Raw genomic sequence first — 15849 nt, 5'->3', positions numbered from 1 at the left:
TCCTCAGTGCTGCAGTAATGTTCCTTTCTGTACCTCATGCACTCTCCCTTCTCACTTGCGCTGCCTCCACTGCAGTGTTTGGCTCAGCCCCTGCGTGCCTGGGCTCTGTCCTTCCTTGACTACAGCTCTGTTTCAGCAGAATTCACCAGTATCTTCTTTTTTGCCCTTTGTTCTTCCCTTTTCTTGACCCCAGTAGATCCAGAGCCTTGCTCCTGTCCCTGCTGGAGTTATCCATTCTACTCATGCTGCCTGGCACTGCCCAGGCTGGCAGTGCAGTGCTCATACTTCCCTTCCTTGCCTATCCCTTCTTTGAACAGTTGTTTCTATTTGCATGTCTAGGTGTGAGCTTATGCTTGAGAATGCTCTGTGCGCTGGTGCTCACACCTGTTCTGCTGTAATGCTGCTTTTCTTCATCAGCTACAGTACAGAGCTGTCAGGAGCAGCAGGGCTTTGTATGTGCAGGTGCAGCTGCCTCAGCTCTTCCCATGGAACAGGTCCCTTTTCCTTCTTAGCCTGGTTTGTCTTCTTTGGGAGCTATCATAGCATGCAGACACTGAAGCTGCCTGACTGTGCCCTAAATCCGTAGGATCATTAATTATTCCAGTCTGCCACACTCCTTAACCTACTCGGGCAGCTAACAGTGCCTGATAAAATGTTGGAGTGTTCTGGTAGGAGTGGATTTTGAGTTCTTTAAGGAATTGATTTTTTTAAGGATGAAAGCAAGCTGACTTGGTTAATGTTCCTAAACTGGCCTGCTTTCCCAAGGTTGAGAACATCTGTGTAAGACAACACCCTTGCTTCTTGGGACAGGCAAATTCCAGGGGTCCACTCCAATCCTACTCACCCTGTGGTTCTTATCAGAGCCTGCTCAATAGGTTGACAGATTATAGGCAAGCAGTAACCTTTGTGTTCTTTCCAGACTCCACAAATACAAGCTGGGTCCTGTGGAGAAGAGCCTACATGGATGGGCCCATGCCTGGGCAAAACTGCTGTCCTGGCAGCCTGGTCATGCATCTGTGTGCACAGTCTCCAGAGAAGTCCCAAACTGCTATGTCAGTCTCATCTTCCCTTTCTTGCTCTTCTCTCCGCTCTGTTTTTCCTCAAGTTGTGCTGCTTATGAAGAGTCACATGAGTTTATGCTGTTCTAGGAAATGTTATTTTTATTGTAGGTTATTTCCCTCTCACCCAGTATGTACTTTCTCTTTTCAGAGCTGGATCCAAATGCATCCTCAGCCTGCTGTCTTAGAGCTGTTCCTGCATAAGGTCAATGAGAACATCTCCTGCTAATTCATCATGACATAATATCTGGTCTCCTGCTCCATCCACAGGATAAGTTTCTTGCTTCCTCTTGGTCTACACAGATGTGACTCCAGGTGTTCAGCTGCCTTGCCTGATTCAGGTAGGTTTCAGCTCTTTGAAAAGTGACCTGTTTTAGTCAGGAAGGATGTGTCCTTGCTTTGGACTGGGGATGGAAAATGTTTGCCTTTGGGCATATGGGAAATAATATGTTGTGAAATAAAACCTAAGATTGCTGCTGCTGACATAAACTTGTCATTTGAATAGCCAGTTATTTCTGTGGTAGGTTGTGCTAGTGTAGGCAGGAAGATGCTGATCTGGCAGAGTGGAGTGGCTCAGAGGAAGTGACTGGAGGATGCAGTTAGTAAGAGGAGGAGGAATAGTAGTAATAGCAGGTATTCTTTGTGGTAATTCATTACTCCATTTGCCACAAGTAAACATGATTAATCCTTGTCAGGTGGTTGATCTGTTGGGTTCCCATGCTTCTCAGTGCAGGTTTAAATTAGCTTTTCCCAGCTAGGAAGACTTCTTCAGTACCTGCTCTTGCTGGATGGGCATTGGTCATCTCCATGATAAGGTGCCCAAATCTGCCACTCACATCCTCATTTTCTACCATTAGTTACATTCTTCTTGTTGCTTCCACTGTGAATATCCACCTGTAGCTACCTGTCTGTTTTCCCAGCCAGTACACAGCATGCCTGTAGGGGACTACTGTTTTTGGCACTCCTGGATTGATGACGTCTCACCTTTCACAGCCTACACTGGTCACCTCACTGGTAGTGTAAATGGTGTGGTAGAAGAAATGCATACTGTTTTGCTTTGGAAATAAACAGCCTAGGTTATAACAATTCTCACTGGAATTGGAAGGGCTTGTGTATGAAAACTCCTTCAGTTTTTTGATGAAGATGTTAATGTTAACATTCCGTTCTCTTGATCACCCGGCGCTATCTCCTCGCCCAGTGCAGTGCTGCCACAGTGGTTTCCAAGCAGAGTGCTTGGGCTAACACCTGGAATTTGGTGGTCTCTCCTTGAATTGAACAGCATTCCAGGTGCTTATCTTTTCTGGAAAGATGCAGCTGGAGGAATTGAATGGTTCTTAATTTTAAACTGTGAAGGATCAAGAGTTTGGGTGTTATACCAGGGGAGTTATCCAGGTTTTGTATTTATATAGAAATGTCCTGGGTACATGGAACCAAGCAGGTATCTACAGTTGATGTGCCTCTTCATCTAGCTCACAAGGTTGCACTGTGCACACTCTCCACAGTGTTTTCATAATGCAAACACTGGCTAATAGGTCCTGTTCTGGGAACGTTCCTCAGAGGTCATCAAGTGAGGTGTGTTTGATTTCCTCAGTGGTCGTCAAGTGAGGTGTGAATTGACAGCCTGAGATGCCCTTGTCAGTTGTTTTCAATATTCACTGAGTAGATGTGGAAGTGACAATGACACTGTCGTTTCTGTACCTGGATGTATTTGAGAGCCCTGGCAGCTTTGTGCTGGACAAGAACCTCATGAATTTTATGGAAAGCTGTTTTAGTCTTCCTTCCATTTTTAAAAAAAACTCTGCATTCACAGGTTTCAGAGTTTGAGAGACAAACTTCCTATCCTTTCCTTTCTGGCCTCTTAGAGTCCTGTAGCCTTCTCTGTTTTCTGTACTGCTGTGGAGGTGGTGTCTGTGTCTGTCTGTGATCAGAGCTCAAAGCAAGGGATAGAAGCATTTCTCCCTGAACAGAACTAGCCTTAGCTAGCTTGAAGGCCTTAGCTACACTGAAGAATTTGCCTGCTGCAAGAATGTCAGTGTAAAATTCTATTCAACATTGTATTTTTTACCTTTTTTACCCCCAAATTTGGCACACTTACTTGCTGCCTGTGAGTAAATTTCTTAAAATTACTTGTTTAAAGGTAGTTCAGCTCCTTTCGAGATCCTAAACTGCAGAGAAGAAAACACATTTTACCAGGTATATATTTTTATATTTACAGGCACAGCTACTGCACTGAAGTGGGAAATCATGTAAACTTTTCAGCATGGGCCTTTGATTTGCAACTATGCTTTTGAAGAGCAACTCCCCTATGGAGTCAGACTGAGAAAGTTGGGACTCTTCAGTCTGGAGAAGAGAAGGTTATGTGGAAGTGTCTGAAGGGGCTGCAGGGGAGCTGGAGAGGGATTCTTTGTCAGTAACTGCAGTAATAGGAAAAGGAGTAATGGGTACATATTGAAAGAGGGAAATTTAGGTTCGATATTAGGAAGAAGTTTTTACTGTGAAGGTAGTTGGACGCTGGCACATGTTGCCCAGGAAGGTTGTGGATGCCTCGACCCTGGCAGTGCTCAGAGCCAGGCTGGATAAGGCCTGGAGTGACCTCCTCTAATGGGAGGTGTCCCTGCCCAGAGCAGAGGGACTTAGGGACTAGATGATCTTTAAGTCCACTCCAACCCCTTAATGTTTTATGAGTCTGTGATGTGAAAGAAATTCGACTTCACTTGGTGAAATTGCGAGGCCCAACAAAGTATGATATTGAAAATTTATAAATGTATTAATTTTAAAGATTAAAAGCAGTCATTTTCCCCTGGCAAATATTATGATTCATGGCAACGGCAGAATTTACAGTTAAAAGGTGGTGTCTACATGGAACAGAAGAGCTGTGTTTGCAGCTGTGAGACCAGTGAGGAATGATTTTAAAATGTTACTTGCCGATTTTTAAGCTTTCCATCTTCATGATAGAGAGAGAACATAGTGGAAGGTTACTTGAGGGGTTTTATTCTTGTTTGTTCCTTGAGATTGTGGGGGCAACCACATAGTAACTGAATGGGCTGGCAGGCTGATCACTCTGTGTGGAAAGGGGCCAATCTTAGCAGTTGCAGGAGAAAGTACAAAGCTCATTCACTGTGGGTCACAGAGGGATAGAATGGTAGGGGTTGGAAGGGACCTTCTCAGATCACCTAGCTGTGTTCCAGCATTTCACCTCCCTCATTGTAAAAAATGTCTTCCTTAGGTCTAATCTAAAACTACCCTCTTTAAAACAGCAGTTTAAAAGTGTTGTCCCTTGTCCTGTCTTACAGGCCTTGGTAAAAGGTCTCTCTCTGTCTTTCTTCCAAGCCCCCTTTAAGTACTGGAAGGCTGCAAGAAAATCTCCCTGGAGCCTTTTCTTCTCTCTTGTCTCTCTCAGCCCATCTCCAGAGCAGAGGGGCTTCAGCCCTCAGAGCATCTCTGTGGCCTCCTCTGGGCTTGCTCCAACAGATCCACATTTGTCTTGTACTGTGGACCACAGGTGAGGTCTGAGAAGTGCAACAGGAATAATCCCCCCCATACATGCTGTCTATGCTGGGGGATCAGCCCAGGACACAGGTTGTTTCTGGGATGTCAGCCCTCATGGCCAGGATCTGTTCCCCCAATAAATGAGATGGAGAGTTGGTGATGACCAAAATGGAGAAGGCTGAGGTACTCAACAACTTTTTTCCTGCTCAGTTTTCACTTGTAATTGCTCTTCCCAAATCTCTGGAATCCCTGAATGTCATGGTAGGGATGGGGGAATGAAGCCCTGCCCACTGTAGGAGTAGATCAGGGCCTCGACCATCTGAGGAACATGTACATACAGAAGTCCATGGGACCTGATGAAACACTGGCTGATGGTGAATCCTCTCTCTCCTTAGTAATCTGCATTCATCAAAGAACATCCCATGACTGGAGAAGCCAGTCATCAACCCCAGCCAGGAAGCCAGGTGTTGATCTGCACTGATCATGGTTGTTTACACATTAATGGATCTTATGCTAAAAGAAGCTTTTGGATGATATGACACCCATATTTTACTGAGCACTAATTGATTTCCATTGGTCTTTACTGTGAGCCTTATATCTTCCACAAAGGCAAGCTGGTTAACCACTGGGAATTTAAATGTGACATACTGCTTGTAGACCTACCAGTGGGGAGTTTAAGAACTTGGACAAATATCTGTTAAGAAGGGTTTTGGCAGATCAAGGCTGACTTGGGGCAAGGAAGGATTTGAAGCTCTAAAGGCCATGGCAGCCCCTCTGCTTGTTCTTTTAATACTTAGCATTCTTGTATGAATCAAAATCTCTAGTCCAATGGTATCTGTATGTGGTTTGTAAGTAATTCTTGTGGCAGTTTTGTGCTTGGTAGTCCAGACTTATCTTAGTAAGGAAGTGAACCAGTGTGGACTGCTAAGAACAGCACAGATCTAGATCTATGCCTAGATCTCCCTGGGATGTGCACAGACCAGCTAGGGGACCAAGGCAGTGTGCCCTGAGACAGGCACCTGAGAAACATCTGCTGTCATAACTTTGCTGTGGACTGTCTGGCACTTTTAGTCTCCACCATCCTCTGAAGTAAATGGTGGCATGTGTCTTGTGGACATTTGGCACAAACAGGCTTTGCCAAGTGGTTCACAAGTTTGAGAAAACTGGATGCTCCTTATCTAGTTACTGCTTTTTGCATCTTCAGTGTCTCTTGGCAAGTCCTACGTCAGTTAGTGCCCCAGGCTGCCAATTTTACATGAAAAACATTTAATTCATTTTGAACTTAGTCCTCCATTTTTGTTGGTGATCCTCAAGTTCTTCTGTTGCAAGATAATGTGCTCCTTTCATCACAGTGACAATTTTTATTCTGTATATTATCCCCCCTCCTCTGCAATATAAACACTCTGCTTCAGCTCATTTCCATGAGAGAATTTGTATCTAGTCTTCCTATATCTGTATGGTTATAATTCTGCTGTATGCTTTTAGAGATGTGACCAGCACTGGCTGCAGTGTGATAAAAAAACAGTACTGACTGATACTGTGTTCTGTAATGTCTTCTGTCAAGCTCCTCATAACTCCTTCAAAGTTTATTTTCTGAGTGAATGCTTCTGTCAAGTGCTGCAGCCATCCTCACCTGTTAATATCTTTAACAATGTGAATTGCACACAAAGTTGTAATTAGTGGAGTTCTGTTTTTTGTTTGAAGACTTGGTGTGTAAGTGTGCCACTGCAGGTAAGGAGTCACCATGTCCTCTGTAGAGACAAACACATGTGCCCCATGGGTCTGTTATGTTCTTATTCTATTCTCCATTGTGTCCCTGCTTTATTAGCATTAGAATTCTTTTATAGGTCATGTAAATAAAAGTGGGCTTGTCAGCATATTGCATTTCAGTGTTTTGAAAATGGCTCTCAGCCAGGTTTCTAAAGTATGTAAAAGCTAACAAGGGAAATAGTCATTAAAGAAAACTCCTCATAAGCAGTAAGAAAAAGCAGTGACTCATACAATGGTTGAGGTTGGAAGGGCCTCTGGAGGTCATCAAGCAGAACTGGCTGCCCAGGACCATGTCCAGACAGCCTTTCAATATCTCCAAGCTGGGAGACTCCACAACAAGTCTGGGCAACCTGTCATCCTCACTGTAAAACACTATTTGTTGATGTTCCAAGGGAACCTCTTGTGTTTCAGTTTGTGCCCATGGCATCAGATCCTGTCACTGGGCACCACTGAAAAGAGCATGGATCCATCCTCTTTGCATGCTCCCACCAGGAATTTATATGCATGAATGAGCCTTCTCCTGACTGAGCAGTACCAGCACTCCTGGCCTTTCCTCAGAGAAGAGATGCTCCAGTCCCTTTGGCATCTTCATGGCTCTTCTGTGCACTCCCCAGCGTGTCCATGTCTCTCTTGCAGGTGGCCTCACCATGCTGCACTGAGGGGAAGGATCCCCTCCTGGCACTGTGGCCAGGGCAGCCCAGGTGCCCTGCGGGTTCCACTCAGGGTCTTTGTCTCACAAACTGCCCCTGGGCCGAGTCACCCCCAGCACATCCTGATGCCTGGGGTTGTTCTTCCCCAGGGGCAGCAATTTGCACCTCCGGGTGAATTTTGCCAGGAATGTAAGGGTGCGTGCCAGGCGAGAGTACACCTCTTCTTCTTTCAGGTCAGGCAGTCAAGGAGGTTTTCCATGCACGGGGGATAATAAGTAAATGGGGAAAGTTTCTACAGAAAAAGAGAGACACTGTTAGTCAAGGGATAATGGCAACAAAGCCCAAGAGCAGACTTTCCCTGACTGATGAGCCTTTAGGAAACTGCAGGCAGAGCTTTCAAGAGGTCTAAGCTGGATTAGTGCAATCCCTGGGACTCCGGGAGTTGCTGAAGGTGGTGGCTGTAGAAAGGCGAATAAATGTTGTGTTTCTGTGCTTTTTTGGCTCCCCATTGGTGCTCAGTGTATGATGAATGATTTCCAAAGGTCTAAGTAATGAAGCCACAAAATTAGATGATAATGCGACGTTATTTGGCGCAGCAGAACCTAAACCTGGCTCTTAGGATTGGGGAAGAGTGTTTCAAAACTGGATGATAATGTGTCAGAATAAATTTATATGTAAAGTGCATAAAGAAAATAAATCTGCTAATGTAGCCACATCATTGCTAAAATTATCTCTTTCAGCTCTGGAAAGATATCTTAGCATCTTTACAGAGAGTTCTCTGTAAACCCGAGCTTGACAGTAGTGATTAAAATGGAAACTTTGATGTTAGATATTACAGGAAATGAATTAACAAAGCTGAAGTTACTGCTGTAATATTGTATAAATCTGGGGCTCTCCTATGTCATGAAGAGAGAATGGAGTTTCGTATCCCTAAAGATGCAGTGACTAGTAGAACAAGAGGAATTTTAGAAAAAGTGATTAGTATAGTGAGAGGTGGAGAGATTTCCATCAGAGGATGCATGTGAGAATTCTTTAGAGAAATGATATATGAAGGTAAAAGTGCTGGAGATCATCAGCCACAAGTGAGGAAAGGTAAAGCACAAATTTATAGAAGATACGGGCATGTGATGAAATTATGAACCAACAGGCTTAAAACTAGCATAAATTATTTTGGGTTTTGGGTTTTGTTTTTTTTTCAGCTGAACGTAAGCCCCCAGGTGCCCCCAGGTGGGCAGGAGGCCAATGGCACCTGGCTAGTACGAGCACCGGTGTGGGCACAGCCCCAGGGCAGTGCTTGTGCCTGTGCTGGCACTGCTGGGCCACCTGCAGTCCGAGGGAGGGACAGCTCCGGGCCCCTCGCAACAAGGACCTGGAGGGGCTGGAGCGTGTCCAGGGAACGGAGCTGCGAAGGGAATGGAGCCCCAGGCTGAGGGAGCTGGGAAGGGGGCTCAACCTGGAGAACAGGTTCAAGTTGTAGGGAAATACTTACTTACTGAAAGGGTTCTGAAGCCCCAGCACAGGCTTCTCAAGGAAGTATCAGGGTCACCATTCCTGGAGGGAAAAGACATGGAGACATGACACTTGTGGACATGGCTTAGCGGTGGACCTGGCAGTGCTGGATGTATGTTGTATTTGATGATCTTGAAGGTCTTTTCCAACCTAAATGATTCTGTACTTCTATTCTGTGATTAGTAAGTGGGCCATGTTCCCCTTCACTCTTAGGGCACTGCAGTGCATTCAGTCATAAAATTGAGACATAAGGGTGGAGAAGGGGTCCCTCTGCTGCCAGAAACACCGAGCCGCCAGCTTCCCGTCATGAGGCACGCTATCCACTGATCTTTGAGCTCAGTCTCTAGCAGGGTCTCCTTCCCCACATCAGGTATATGGAGCAGGAAGCCCCTATTTCAGTTGACACTCCTCCCCAAATTGCAAATCTTAAGTATCAGTGCAGTCTTTTCAGAAGGATGGGGAAAAGGCTTGGCTGAGGGAGGAGAGAGAATGTGAAACGGGATTGGGTGGCACCAGCACTGCATCCTACAGCCCAGGGGAACTCCTTGCTCCTCCTGCATGGCTGCAGTGCAGATCCCACCTCCACACAGGTCCCGTGCTGCAGCAGCTCCCCCGGTGACCCGGCCAAGGCGGCCGCAGCGGGGCAGTGCTGACCTGCCGGGACAGTGCCCGGGAGCAGTGCTGACCTGCCGGGACTGTGTCCGGGAACCGTGCTGACCTGCCGGGACTGTGTCCGGGAACCGTGCTGACCTGCCGGGACAGTGCCCGGGAGCAGTGCTGACCTGCCGGGACAGTGCCCGGGAACCGTGCTGACCTGCCGGGACTGTGTCCGGGAACCGTGCTGACCTGCCGGGACAGTGCCCGGGAGCAGTGCTGACCTGCCGGGACAGTGCCCGGGAACCGTGCTGACCTGCCGGGACTGTGTCCGGGAACCGTGCTGACCTGCCGGGACAGTGCCCGGGAGCAGTGCTGACCTGCCGGGACTGTGTCCGGGAACCGTGCTGACCTGCCGGGACAGTGTCCGTGCTGAGCCGGGCTGCGGGAGCTCGGGAGCTGCTCCCGCCCCGGCTGGCAGGAGTCTGCCGTGTGCTGCTGCTGCTGCTGCCTGGGGCCTCCAGTGCACAGAGCCGCCTGAAACTAATTCTGGCTAAACCTAGTGGCAAAGACACAGGAGAGATGGACGCTGCCTTTTGCCAACCAGCTTTTCTGGAAGTGCGGTTCTAGACCACAGGAAGCCTATGGAGAGGAAGGAATCAGTTTCATTGCACATTAGATCAGTGAGAGTGAATTGAAAGAGCGGCAGGACAACGGGAGAAAAGACAGGCATGCAGAGGTGTGTAGGTTGACAATGTCATTTTAAGTGTTGATATCAAAACCAGATATTAGGGATAATCTGACATATTATTGCAAACCACTTAAAACATATTCTGAAAACAGGAATGGAAGGATGATTGATGTGCTTAACTGGGGGAGGTGATTATGACTGTGTAAAACTCTTTATGATCTTAAAGATGCTGAAATGCTTTGGGCACAATATCCAAAAGCAGTGGCTGTCTCCTTGGCAACAGGAAGGCATCTATCTGTTCCCATGGCAACGGCCTGGAGGGCTGCTCAAGGAGGGCTTGTGCGCAGCTCTGTCAGCGCAGGCTCCCAGCTCCTTGTTGCTCCTCCCTGGAGCGCAGGCTGTGGGCACATTCAGATGCTCTGATCCTGCAGCTGACAAGGAGGAGTTTACTGGAAGTGTTCCTGCTCCCTGTAAAACTGATTAATTGTGCAGTGTTGTTTCATCTGGGGAGTTCCTTCCTAATTGCCAGCATTAAAGAGCTCTTTGCAGCTCCCCATAAGGAAAGTAGGATTTTTGCTATCCAGAGAGGCATCAGAGAGTGTTTGATGTTGATTCTTTCAAATGCGTGGACAGATAGATCTGAAAAAACAGGAAACAATGTATATGCAAAGACTCTGCATTTCAGCAGCCCTTTCTGTTGCCTAAAAGGAGAATTGTGCAGAGACACTGACAGGCCTATCTGCACTAGATCCACCACATAAGAACTGCTAATAAAGTAAGCAAATTATGGATAATAGCCACCACTTCTTCTAAACCTATTGTGATTCTTTTCTAAGGGAGCCAACTCATATTTGGTACCAGAAGTAGGATTGAAGCATGGTTTGATGTTTTTATCTTTTTAAAATATGAGGCATGGGATGCAGAAGCACTAATGGAACAGTGATACTTTCAAAGTGATCAACTGAGAAAATTACTTTAGAAGCAGCATTTGGAATGCATTTCTGTGTACTGTGTGTAGGTATTACTAAGAGGCATTTTGTTTTTTTCATCAACAGCCTGCTTTTCATTCCAGTAGCTTCTTTCTAGTCCTGCATTAAAGGACAGCAAAACAGAAATGCATTACTTACCTTCATTAGCATACTGGTTTGCCCCTAATACATAGCTTTTAAGGCAAAAGCACTTTCAATTGCTGCTGCTGGGCTAGCATATATGCTTGCAGGTGAAGGCACTCCAGGTGTTTTGTCCTTGCCTTGTTTCAGCTCCAGTCTCCAGGCTGTGGTTCTTCATATGAATTCACTACATGTTGATTGGGCAAGTTGATTGAGTTACTTGTCATGCTTAAGTCTTTCCTGAGTAGAATGATAAAATCACTGGATGGTTGAAGTTTAAAAGGACCTCTTGAGATCGTGTGTTCCAACCTCCCATCTCAGAGCTGGGTCAGCTTGAGCAATTTGCTGAGTGCCAAGTTCAGTGTTCTTCTGAATATCTGCAGTGATGGAGTGAACTTGCTCTTTGGGCAATCTTTTCTAAGTAAAAACCTGTTCACCTGTTGCGTATGTCCATCTGGTTCAAACCTTGTCTTCCTTCACTGACATCAAGTCTTCCTTGCTCCAGACTTCCTTACTGGTCTTAGGAGCCTGGAATTCTGGACAGCCAATCTTGCCAATAAATAAAGATGCAAAAAAGGCATTCAGTACTTCAACTTTTTCTGTTGTCATTCTCAGCAAATCCCCTCTCCAGTAAGCCTACATTCTCACATCTCTGTCTTTTACTGCTGAGATATTTGTAAAAACCTTTCTGTCCACCCTTCATGTTCCTTATTAGATTCAACTCCAGGTGGCTTTTGTTATCCTGATTGCATCCCTGCATGCTTGGACACTGTCTCTGTATTCCTTCTGGGTCACCTGTCCCTGCTTCTGCCTCTTGAAATGCTTCATCTCAGTCAGGAGCTCCTTGTTCATGCATGCAGGCTTCCTGCTGCTTTTGATTCATTTTCTGCCTGTGGGATGAACTAGTCTTGAATTTGGAGGAGGTGCTCTTTGAAAATCAACCAGATCTCCCGGAACTCTCTTCTTTCCAATTCATTGATTGTTTTCTACCCCAGCCCATCCTCTCATGTTCCTGAAATGTCATCTCATGGTCTAGCCAAGGCTGCTCTGACCTTCTCATTCCTGACCAGTTCTTCCATGTCCAGCAGAGCACCTCTCTTTGTCTGCTCCTCAGCTGCCCATGTTGGGAGCTTATGGTCAGTGTGACCCAGAAGTCTCATGAATTGCTTGTGCCATGCTCTGTTATGCCCTCAGCAGACACTGGGGTGGTTGAAGTCTTCCATGAAGACCAGAGGCTGTGGACATGGGGATTTTTCCTGCTGTCTGTGGTCTCACTACTTCTTCCTTGGCAGGTGGTCTGCAGCAGACACCTACCATGGTGCTACATGCTGGTCCACCTGATAACTCTGATCCTAACTCTGCTCTGCGAGCTCTCAGCTGATGCTCTGTCCATCCCAAGATGGAGCTCTGTGTGCTCCAGCCACACGCTTGGCTGAAGGGCAGCTCCCCCTCCTCCTCACCCCCCAGCCTGCCCTTTCTGAAGAGTCCTGGAGGCTGCAGCCATCACAGCACTCCTGTCCTGTGAGTGTCAGTTACCGTGGAGTTCAGTGCATGTTCAGGGTGAAAAGGGACCCGAGAAAGCATCACTAACAGCGTGGGTGTTTGGAAGCTTTCTGGAGGAGGGGAGGCGGGCTGTTGGTCTGGGAGCAGATACAGCACCGTTGCTATAGGAATCAGGGGAATGTGTCACAGCTTCATCAGTCTAGAAGATAGGGACTGAGGGCCTTCTGTCCTCCAGCCATAGGCAAATGGCAGAAAAAGCATTTCACATGTTCCTGCTCTCTCAGATGCTTTGCTACAGGGAGACTGCAACAAGATTGGGAACTGAAATATTAACTATCGGAGTTATATGTGATCCATTCTTAACCAGCTGCCAGACAGAACAGTAATTTTCTGGGGGCGCTCTTCAGGGCTTTGTCTGGTTTCAAATGTCAGAGACCTGTTGTTTCTGCAGGCAGGCAAGAGGGTTCACAGCACTGGTCTTTTGATAGACAAATTGAGTTGAAGTGTAAGAGAAGATCATAAGCCTTACAATAAGGCCATAACAGGAGAGGGATGCAGGTCTGGAACTGATTTTGATTAAATGATTTCTTACAAGGAGCTGTTGACTCCTTGCAGCACTGTGGAAGAGAAAAGGCATCCTAGGGTTGCATGGCAAAGTGGATGCAGGGCAGGGTAAAATCAGCAAATGCATAAGGCTGATGGGATGCAGAGGGATGCAGAATTGGGCCCTTATCTATATGCAGTATCTGTACTGCATATAGACAGTTTCTGAGCAAATTTTGCCTGTGGCATTCCAAGAGGATTTAATCAGAGTGGAAAAGAGTATTTGCCAAGTTCAGAAGAGAAAGAATTGCAGTTTTGTGATGTGCAGCAGCAGGAGCTTGAACTGGGGAGAGGAAGGATTGACTCAAATAGAAGGAGTGGAGAAACAGAAGGTAAGAAAAAATGAGTAACTGTCAAAACAAAATCAGTCAAGTGGAAGAGTTGCTAAAGATCAAGTGCAGCAGAAAAGGAGTAAGTTATGTGATAGAAGAACCTTTTCTGAAGAGCAGAAATACGACAAGCTTTTTTGTGTTGGAATATTTCTTAGCTCCCTGTATTTCTTATTATTGGAATATTAGTGATTAACTTTCCATTACATAAACTTTTCACTAATTTTTTAGGTTTGTTTCATGCTTGTTTAGATTAGGTGAATACCCTACTGGAGATTAATGTCCAAGATCTGAACTAAAAGGATTTAAAGAAATAATGTTTTAAATTTCAGGGCATCTCAGACTTACCATAACAATTTAGGAAGCTTTTCTCTCCATAACCTTAGCAGATATTTATGTATTATTATTTGGCATAATATTTATAAATAGCATTTGGTGTTGCTGTATCATATGTATATATAGCAGCTTGACTGTGTATTCTGATTTATGGATCAGAACACTAGGGAATCTCTTTGAAGAAGGAAGCATAGTTACTTCCCAAGAGACAATAAGGTAGTCGAAATCCCCCACAAGTGCATTATTTCTATGGTTTCAAGTTGCAGGCTGGGTATAAATTGATCTGAAAACAGGTGTCGAGGATGGGGTGCAGAGGGTAGGAATTTGGTGGCTATTCCAAACAAGTGTAGCCAGACAGCTGGCATGCCTGCCGGGATGACTGGTGTTCTCTGTTCCACTGTGCTCCTTCTATTTCCATCCGTTAACTTCATCTGCAAACTGTCAAGGTCAGAGACGACATTGTTCTTAGCTGTACCTCTTCATACTCTCAGGCACCAGAAACTAGTGAGTCCCAAGAATGGGAAGGATTGTGGCGTGTGACAGAGAATGTGACACAAAGTACAACACTCAGCTCTTCTCCCGCTGACATTTCATGGCCCTGCACAAACACACCCCTCTCCTGGAAGTTCTCCAGGAGTAAACTCTGTTTTGAAAAGCACTGAATGCCAGAATGATTCAACTTATGCTTCTTCTGCATGTTTTGAAGATGATTTAACAAGTAACCTGTGGCACCACTTGTGTGCCTCCTCGCTCAGACGTGCTTTCCTTTCTCCTGGGATCGCTGCTGTGCACACTGTGTGCCGGGCGACCCCGGCCAAAGGCAGGCTGTGGCTGGGAGCTGGGAGCTGCCAGCCTGCTGTGCCTGCGCTCTGGCGAGGGAGAGGAGCAGACGAGCCACTGAGCTGTGCTGTAGCCAAACTGTTTCCACTCCTGCAATGCTCAGTTGCTCAGATGAGCCTTAGTCAAAAGCCCGTTGTCCAGCTTGAGCCCAGGTGCTGTAATTGTGTCCCTGTGCCACGAGCTGCTGTGCTCATGGCCCTGTGATTTCATACTTGTATTTATGTACTGGGTGAGGCGGCACTGAAAGGATTAGCAAACCATCCTACCTGCTCTACACACCTAGCAAAGTCCTTCCACCTCAGGATTTATCTTCCACCAGCTTGATATTTTCCAGCCTAAATCTCCTGTCTAACATTTTAGGTCGAGTTGAGTTTTTTGTCCTTTCTCCTGATTGGCTGTGTAACTTTTCCAAAATCTTCTTGTGTGAGGATTTAATCTACAAATATTTTGCTTCTCTCTTTTAGATCTTTGAAGGACGTAAAAAAATTTGTATGTAAAACCCATCTTCGAGTCCATAGTAGTCATTTTCCTTCCACTTGTTTTTATTACTTGTTTATAACTTTTCAGTAATGTTACATACAAATTACATACAAATCATGTTCCTGTTAAGAATTTCAGGCATATAATAATGTTGTACTACATTGCCTCTAAGTCACATTTGCCATTTCCCGCTGGCTGCCATTGGTTTTTTTTTTCCAAAGCCATTGTTTGCTGTAATGATATACTGTTTGAGATTAACTTTGACTTTTTGGAGTAATCTGTAATTATTGTAATTATTCTGCCAAATAAAATAATTTCAGAAGAAATTTTGCCTTGTCTGGAAATGCAGTTTTTGTTATGATGCCCACTATTGCTTGCTCTCAGTTCCATCATGTTCTAAGGCTGACATGATTGTATTCCCCTGTTAACTGTCCTTCCAGTTCAGCTGAAGTGGGAGCTGGATTTATGAGACAGTCCATGCCAAGACTGCTGTGTTTTCCTTCTTTGGTTCTGTGCTTTCTCCAGCCTCCTAGTGCTCAATTCTTAAGCAGCTTTGCCTATGAATACATCCTTCAGTCCATATTTACTTACTATTAATTTGCTTAAACTAGAGACACTTTTCAAATGATTTTCAGTGAGAATAGGACATAATTCTTAGCATCGCTAGTATTAATCAAAATGGACTTTAATGGATTCCTGACAAACAAACAGGAAATCCTGTAGGTTTTGTGACAATACAGAAGTGCAAGAATACTCTAGGCAGATGCACTAGCTTAATCTTAAGTCCATGCAAGGCTCAAGAATTATTTTTGAAAGAGAAAATAACTGAGCATGAGAAGGATATGTGTGGTATTAAAAAGCAGCCTAAGTTTACTCTTTCTCAGATAA

General features: G+C 45.5%; 1 protein-coding gene across 3 annotated transcripts in view; it reads left to right on the top strand.

The window, feature by feature from the left end:
• SMARCD3 (SWI/SNF related, matrix associated, actin dependent regulator of chromatin, subfamily d, member 3) overlaps positions 1-15849 on the top strand; it is a 77923-nt gene that overhangs the window by 1848 nt on the left and 60226 nt on the right. For all 3 annotated transcript variants that reach the window (XM_038127294.1, XM_038127296.1, XM_038127295.1), the window contains one exon: positions 1210-1399. The gene's annotated coding sequence lies outside the window, so the exon portion shown is untranslated. The remainder of the gene's footprint in view (positions 1-1209; positions 1400-15849) is intronic.

This window comes from Motacilla alba, chromosome 2 (genome assembly GCF_015832195.1).
Source record: "Motacilla alba alba isolate MOTALB_02 chromosome 2, Motacilla_alba_V1.0_pri, whole genome shotgun sequence".
Taxonomy (NCBI): Eukaryota; Metazoa; Chordata; class Aves; order Passeriformes; family Motacillidae; genus Motacilla; species Motacilla alba.
The sequence above is the reverse complement of the archived record's forward strand: the minus strand, read 5'-3'. Positions and strand labels throughout refer to the sequence as shown.